Source organism: Schistosoma haematobium, chromosome ZW (genome assembly GCF_000699445.3).
Source record: "Schistosoma haematobium chromosome ZW, whole genome shotgun sequence".
Classification (NCBI taxonomy): Eukaryota; Metazoa; Platyhelminthes; class Trematoda; order Strigeidida; family Schistosomatidae; genus Schistosoma; species Schistosoma haematobium.
In genome coordinates this window covers 24,065,776-24,074,131 of record NC_067195.1, presented here as the reverse complement: position 1 = coordinate 24,074,131, position 8,356 = coordinate 24,065,776, and positions in this window count along the sequence as shown.

Sequence of the window (8,356 nt, the reverse complement as noted above, 5' to 3'; positions counted from 1 at the left end):
GGAAGTGTCGGATGAAGGATAAGGGCCACTGACAGACTGGAAAGAGGAACATCTCATCAAGACACGAAAGAAAGGAGATCTGAGCAAATGTGACAACTACAGAGGCACCACACTACTGCCAGTACCCGGAAAAGTTTTTAACACAGTGTTACTAAACCGGATGAAAGACTCAGTGGACGCCCAACTTCGGGATCAACAGACTGGATTCCGTAAGGATCGGTCGTGCAAAGACCAAATTGCGACGATACGGATCATCGTCGAACAATCAGTTCAGTGGAACTCGTCACTATAAATCAACTTCATTGACTATGAGGAGGTTCTTAGCAGTATAGATGAGAGGTCCTTATGGAGACTTCATCGACATTATTGTATACCAGAGGAGATTGTCAACATCATCCAGAATTCATACGACGGACTAAACTGCAAAGTCGTGAATGGAGAACAGCTGACAGATGCATTCCAAGTAAGAACCGTAGTCAGACAAGGCTGTCTACTCTCTCCCTTCCTCTTTTTTCTGCTGGTCGATTAGATTATGAAGACCTCAACATCTGAGGGAAAGCACAGAATACAGTAGACAGCTCAAAACCAATTAGACGATTTGGACTTCGCACGTGGCTTATTCCTCCTATCCTATTTAGTGGCCCGTGTATCTGACTCCCTCTTAGATTGTATGGATGTTTGTTATCGCCTTTTCTCTTATATCATCGTCGACTTAAATCGCGTCATCCAATAACGGAATTAAATAAGTCGAATAACGAGAATTGACTTGAGAATACATATCTTTCGTACATGAAGCGAATGAAACATAGCAAAGCAAAAATGACACGTATGGAAGATGGCTGGGAAGCCAACTCCATTTCAAGCCGGGCATTACTCAATATTTATAGGCAGACAAAATAAACTACAGACATGTGATGAGTCATGGGACATGAAGTGTACACACATATACGCTCATATGAAAACAGTCAAGGCTAATAAGCGAATAATTAACAAGGTCAAAACATGACTCAAGTAGAATGAATAGAATGGAATGTCCGGAAACTAGAATAAGATATATTATGGGCTAAAACTAATGACTAACACTACACTCATACACAAGAACAAATGCAGATGAAGACAAATAGTGTAGCAGCAGCCTCTGCCTCAGTAGGCCTCAACATACACAAAGGAAAAAGCAAGATACTTAAATGCAACACTGAGAACACCAACCAAATCACACTTGATGGCGAAACTCTGGAAGATGTGGAAACACATACTGGGCAGCATCATCGATGAACGAGAAGGATTCGATGCATAAATAAAGGTAGGGATTGGCAAATCAGAGGCAGCATTCCTACAGTTGAATAACATATGTAACCCAAAACAACTGTCAACCAATATGAAAGTCAGAATCTTCAATACGAACGTCAAGACGGTTCTGCTGTACGGAGTTGAAACTGCAACCATCATCAAAAAGCTGCAAGCATTTATAAATAGTTGTCTACGCAAGATACTCAACATCCATTGGCCGGATACCATGGGAGAGAACAAACCAACTTCCAGCTGAAGAGGAAATTAGAAAAATACGATGGGAATGGATAGGACATACATTAGGTAAATCATCAAATTGCATCACGAGGCAAGCCCTGACTTGGAATCCTGAAGGGAGGCGGAAAAGAGGAAGGCCAAAGAACACATTTCGTCGAGAAATAAAAGCAGATATGGAAAGGATGAATAACAACTGGAAGGAGCTGGAAAGGATTGCCCAGGACAGAGTTGGATGGAGAGTGCTGGTGGGCGACCTATGCTCCCCCACGAGGAGTAAAAGGTGTAGGTAATTTCTAGGGTCAGTCTTATCCAACTCCTTATTTTATGAGAGGGCAGGATCACCGCAGATGTTGATTGTGTTAGGGAGGCATCAAGATGCCGTTGTAGGGCCAGTGAAATGTCACTGAGCCCTAGCCAAATCATCCGGCAGTTGGAACACTGAATGTCGAACAGATCATCGCTCCCTGCCAAGGTCAAGTACAACCAACGCGCATCAGTTAGTCGTATACCATGGACTGGCCCATGCGGCAGTGGTCTCACTTTCGCTTGTATCTACTTTAACTAATATATTTCTGTAATAACGTCCACTGTGTTGTACAGTCTTCAAAGCATCTATGGTACCTTGGTACGTCAATGGGGTAGTCCACGTAAGGTGCTGACTATGAGGTGTGACTTCGACATTAGCTAGTTTGTCACATAATTCACGTCTAACTCGAGTAGGCCTCCAATCATTTCGACATAGATCATCTACGTTGATGATTTACACTGTCGTACTTGGATCTTAGGTCGCCATTTTCATGTTTTTCCAACCGACCTCCCTGTCATGGTGGAGCATAAAAGAGCAGATTTTCCAGCTTATATAATTTGACTGAGTCATCACGATTGATAAACCCGATTATCACGTCAAATTAGCAACTACGGTTGTGATAAAAGTTAGATACAAAAATCTGGAAATTTATTTCATAGACCTTTGAACAGATTAACTTTTTACTGTAAGTTGAGGATGTTAATGTAAAAGAAAATATTTAAACCATTTAATATTAGCATAATTGTTGAACTAAAAATATATTCACTCATACTATCAGTTGATATACTATTGTGTTCAGTAAATATGTGAACTAAGCCATCAAATTTCCAGTGAAACATGAGAAAACAGATTTTATCAAACTAATCAAACGTTTCATTAGGAATTGTAAAGACTGCAAACTCAGGACCATCGTCAACCTTCTATATTGATAAAATATCGAGTATATGCATACTTCAGTGTCTTCAAATTATAATTAACTAACAAGAAGATGGTTAGTGAACTGGATTTCGGGAAATCGTGCATGCGTATAGTCCTAGCATAGTATATTGGGTTCAAAATCTTCAAGAGGCGATCAATTGGAGTTTGATTTTTGTGGACTTTTGTGTGTGTTTTGAACGATGAAGTCGGTGGTCGTACGTGTATATTTTAGAAAGGATAAGAATGATGTATCGTAGGTTTCATATGGCGTTCACAGCTTTTTACATTTATCAGACAAATCACCTTCATCAATGTTACTTTCTTAATGATAATTTGTACTTTGAAATAAATAACTGTAACTGTTTCACCGTTTCTTATCTTCTGTTGATGAACTGAGTGAAGCTAACTATAGTTATTTCTTTTTACACAAATGTTTAATTTTATAAAATCCTTCCACTTTCAAAGAAATATGTTCTTAATATTTTTTCAGTTAGTTTAATATAACTGTTTATTATAGTTCAAGCCCATACTAAAATTTAATGCAACATAAAATTATTATTATCAGCTTTATTCAATATTATATTTTTGGTACTATATAGATTTCTCAGCGTAAAGTATTTCAACAAGTTTCCGTTTCTTTCTTCTTGGTCGGTCCTGGCGATAAATATTGAGTGATCGCCAGTTAGATGTTAGCAGTTCACTAAATGAACATCTGAATATTGTGCATTCTTTCCGTTGTATATTGCCAGCAACCACATTGTCTCTTATTGAGTTTTTTGTAACTTTGACAACGAAAGGTTGTACACTTTTCCGAAACGCAGCAGAATAGGTTATGCGATTAATAAACATAGTGATATATTAAAACAAACAAAAATAGATAACTTGTTGAAATATCTAGATGGCAGGAACAGGTAGCCCAGATGATCAAGCAGGCCGCCCTTGCCAAATCTCACATCTTTCTTCGTCAAGACTTATTTATTCAAGTTACTATTACGATAGACAGTGAAAGTTATATGAGCATTGGATATTGATTATTGTCTGGTAAGTATTGCTAACTATTCAGTCATACTACTTATAGAATATATTAGTGTGGTTTTTTTTACTGAAATTTTATATTTGTAAACCATATTTTTTCCCCCATATAACTAACGTGGATGCGCAAGTCCGAGTTCAAATGAATTATTTCATTGGTAACCTGAAAAAGCCATCGACCTCCAAGTATTTCTGTTTCAAACGACTATCTTTTTACTTTAATTATCTTGTATTTCCGAAGGCATGTTATTTACTTAAAACAACTAGTTTGCTTACGAGTTTCTATCAAAAATACCAAATATGATAATGATAATTGGTTTCGAACAAAAATTCCCTCTGTTTTCCTAATTGATGTTGGTATCTTAATATAAACCGTTGCTTTTTAATGTATTATGCAAACACTCCCACCGGTTATCTATTTCGCATTCAGCTATTTTGACTGAATCTGTTGGGCTACATTGTTTTCAGTGATATTTTAGTTAGGTGTATACGATTATTTACTTGAATTCGATAAAATTCTTCAGTAACGTTAGTCTCATCTAAATTTTAACTTTCCTTAAAGGACCATATAAACCTATACCAGTTTGTTTACTACCATTGGAGAAATACTTTGATTGTCGGAGTTGTCTTATATCATAAAATAGGGAATAGAGGAAATAGAGAGTAACCTATCCCCTTCTATTAATAACGTTAGCTAAACATTCGAATAATCGTACTTTATGTATCCTAGCTTCTTTCTATTTTGATCATTTTGAATTTTATGAATTCAAGCAAAAACAATCTTTTGTGAGTAGTTTTACCCAGTCTCTCTAAGTGTCGAACTGTAAGCCTTAGCACTGGGTTCAAAATGGAACAGAATAATTTAATGAAATCATAAGATCTTTACGACTTTATTGGAAATATGTCAGATATTACTCATCTTAATTTAGGCTCTTCTGTTTCGTTACTATCAAAAAAGATTCCGATCGGAATTATTATATGGGGGGATACCTGTTTTTTATATTTATCAACATTAGTCAATTTCTGTATATTACATATTCTTATATATTGTTTCTCCTTACGTGGGATATTGGAAACTCTTAGTGGGGATAGCCGTGTGTCTCTAAACTATATAGTGAATGGAGTTGTTAGTAAACACTTTTAACTTTGAGAAATACTAGGAAGTGTCATTTTACAAAATAGAAACAATCCTCTTTATTCCCAACATTATACTGTTTGCTGTCTGGCAAAATAAGATAAAAATCCATTCGAATCTATCCACGTAGAGAAAGTACGAAAATCCTACATTGCCTTGTTCAGCAAAAATACTATGGAACGAAAAAATTCTAGGAAAACAACTGACTAACAAATTCCTAAGTCTAGAAATTTAATGTAAAGAGCATAAAATAAAAGTCACTTCGTGGTTAAAATTACCTCTCTAGCGTTGGCACAACCTAGAGCGGTTGTGGTGGTATGCATTTTGTATTTGAATAGCATGAGGTGATACTCACACACTAATTCTTCGATGGTAGGTTCCAAGGGTTGATGACTCGATGTGAAAACCTCTATACCACGGGTATTTTATTCATTCATTGCTTTCGAACTCGCCTGTTATTTCCTCTGAGTTATCCTGATCTAGTAGGGAGGAATAGAGGGTATGTCGAGTTCAAAATCATTTTCAAGTATTTCATATATCAAAATCAGATCATCTCTTGGTCTAAGGTAAAATAGGTTGGATGGGTTTAACTTCATAAATCACCCTATTTGTTGTAAACTACGGAATTCCACAAGTATACAGGTACCTGTCCTCTACATTTTTGGATATCCCTGACAATTAGCAAGCAGTTGGTTCAGAGTGTGCGAACGTTTTATGTTATTATTCATAGGAGATTGATGATGCGAAACCCTAAAGAAGGATACTTCCCGAACTTCTAGTATGAGGCTGCCTAGTTAATATGGTCGGAAATAGCACACACCTTTAAACAGTACAAAATCCCTCCGTAATCAACTTATAGGATAAAATCATGTTATAAGGAGCATACAGTAGATAGCGTCATAATAAATGATTCCATGAGTGGTTTTTATTACAGTGTAGTTGCTTAACGTGACTATCTGGTTGAAAAGTATATCCATTATAAATTCAGTTCTTCCCTAACAGATTAGATAATGAGCGTTTTCAGGAATATGTATAAGCAGTTAGTATGATCCCATCGACTTGGACTCATTAAAAATTGCCATCTTACTCTGTAACGAAGTATCATTGCCACTTGGTCAAAGTTTATCAAGCACTTCCTACTGAGGGAAACAACATTTTTGTGATTACCGAAGTGTTTTTGTATTGTCCTAATTTGTTGTTTAATTACCTTATTTCCAACTTCGTTACAGCTATTTACTTCGAATACTGTTAGTCAGGGAGTTTAGTTACTTAAATAATTTATAAGTAGTGTAATCATTCCTCAATAAATAGTTCATTGTTTTCACCGCAACCCGGTTTTGTGAAAATTCAGTCACTAAAGTCGTTGGTTTAAATAATACTGAAAGCTTTGCAATTTACAAGTCAGATTTGTTATTGAATACCGAAAAACTACATAAAACGATAATTCCACAATACTTATTGCTAAATAACTTATATACGATGAGGAGAAATTATATATGGAATCGGTATCATGCTTTCATTGTCTCTCCATAAAAACGACTAATTTCCATTTTTTTAATGGAAACTAGGTGAATAAAAATTGGCTGGAAATAAGTTTCTGAGTGTAAGAAGGTTAAATTTTCTGAGTACTGTGAAATTCAACAGGTTACTGAAGGTTCTTAATATCCCATCCTTTTGTGTACTAACCTGTACGTCTAACTGTTTCAGTTATTCAGAGTAATAAAATAAAAAAAGGAAATAATGAAACAACTTTTTATTGTATTAAACCTGCTGACGTAATTAAACTTGTCAGGTTTTTCCATACTGTCTTCTACAAAACTGAGAACAAAAATTTAGCAAAACGTAATAGGAGACACAAATGATCGATTTTATATAAATTGATAGTAATCAGAAATTTTAAAGCTTATTTATATCAGTGATTGGAACGGTTTTTGAGATTAGTTCTGCTTGAGGACCACCGTATTTATGAGTCTGTAACAAAGTTGTTTTGTTCTTGTTAAGAGCACATTCATCAGTGCACAACTTATCGTTTTAGTATAGATCAATCAACCACAAATCTCCCAACGCTTGAATGTATCATTCGATTATCTAACAGTTGTCTAGTTTTTTTTCTGAATTCATGTAGTTGAAGATGTGATATCGTTTCAAGTTGAGCATTATCATTAAATTTATTGACTTTCCTTGAAATATTCTTTCTATGTGAAATAACTCTGAACAGATATGGTCGTCAGTAACTTAAAAAAAATTGATTACAACCGCATATCATTAAAATTTTTAAAAAAATATTTCAGCTATAATACAAACTATATTAAATGAAATAAGAGAAATAGTTTTGTTTACTGACTACACCTTAATTTTCCTGTGAACTGTACAGTGAATAAATCTGGGTTTTTATCTACCAAATAAATGTAATTTCCATTTAATCTTAAGTGTGATTTAGTCGTTAGCTATTAAAACTGAAATTCATGTCTATCAGCACTACAGTAATGAATTATACTTTTAAATATTTATATTACAATATTACGGGAGGTAAAATGATTCGGGCAGATTTTTAAACGTGCCCTAGTATTAAATTACGGAAAGCAAAAAATTACTATATCTGGGACCTATTTTTAGCTAACACGGATTATTGAAAATTGAATAAAGCTGAGTATAGTTTAAGTATTTTTGTCTTACTGGTCATATTGCGCAGGCCGTTTGACGAGATTAAACAGGTTTATTTTCTATGGAGAATCAATCAGTGGGGAATTTATCCAAATTTACAAAGTGAAACCAACTAGAGAACTGTTGAAACCACTGTACAATTACTTTCATCAGGTATGAATCTTATTAACAGTATTTACCACGTTTAGCTCGGAGGTTCTTAGTATGACATTCATTATTGTCTGTCTTGAATTCTTATTTAGCTAAAGCATTGTTTAAATATCGATAGAAGTAATTTTTCAAGAAAATATCTAAAACTTTTACAAGAAGCCTTTTATTGTATTAAGGTTAACATATTTTTAGCGTTGCAAATATTTACAAACTGCTGCAGTTAAAAAAGATTAAAGTTATTTTTTTTCCCATTAGAAGTAGATGGCATATACTATACTGTCAATCCTTAAGGCTATTCAATACGTCTAAATTTTATTGTAATTGATGGAAAATGAATATCATGTATTGTTATCAGATTCATGTGTTACATAACTCAGGATCACAACCAGAGATGTTACCACGGACATATTAGCTTACCGTTAACTTCCTATAGTAATAAAATGTCTACATTAAATGAATTTTTTAGTAAATTAATTAATAGATATTTAATAATATAGGTATGCTAAATTCGGTAACTGATATATAAGATCACTTATTATTGTTAAAGGTATTAAGCAAAATGGATTTCAACATATTTTGAATTGCAAACGAGCTATTAGTCAAAGAGATTACTATGAGGTGTA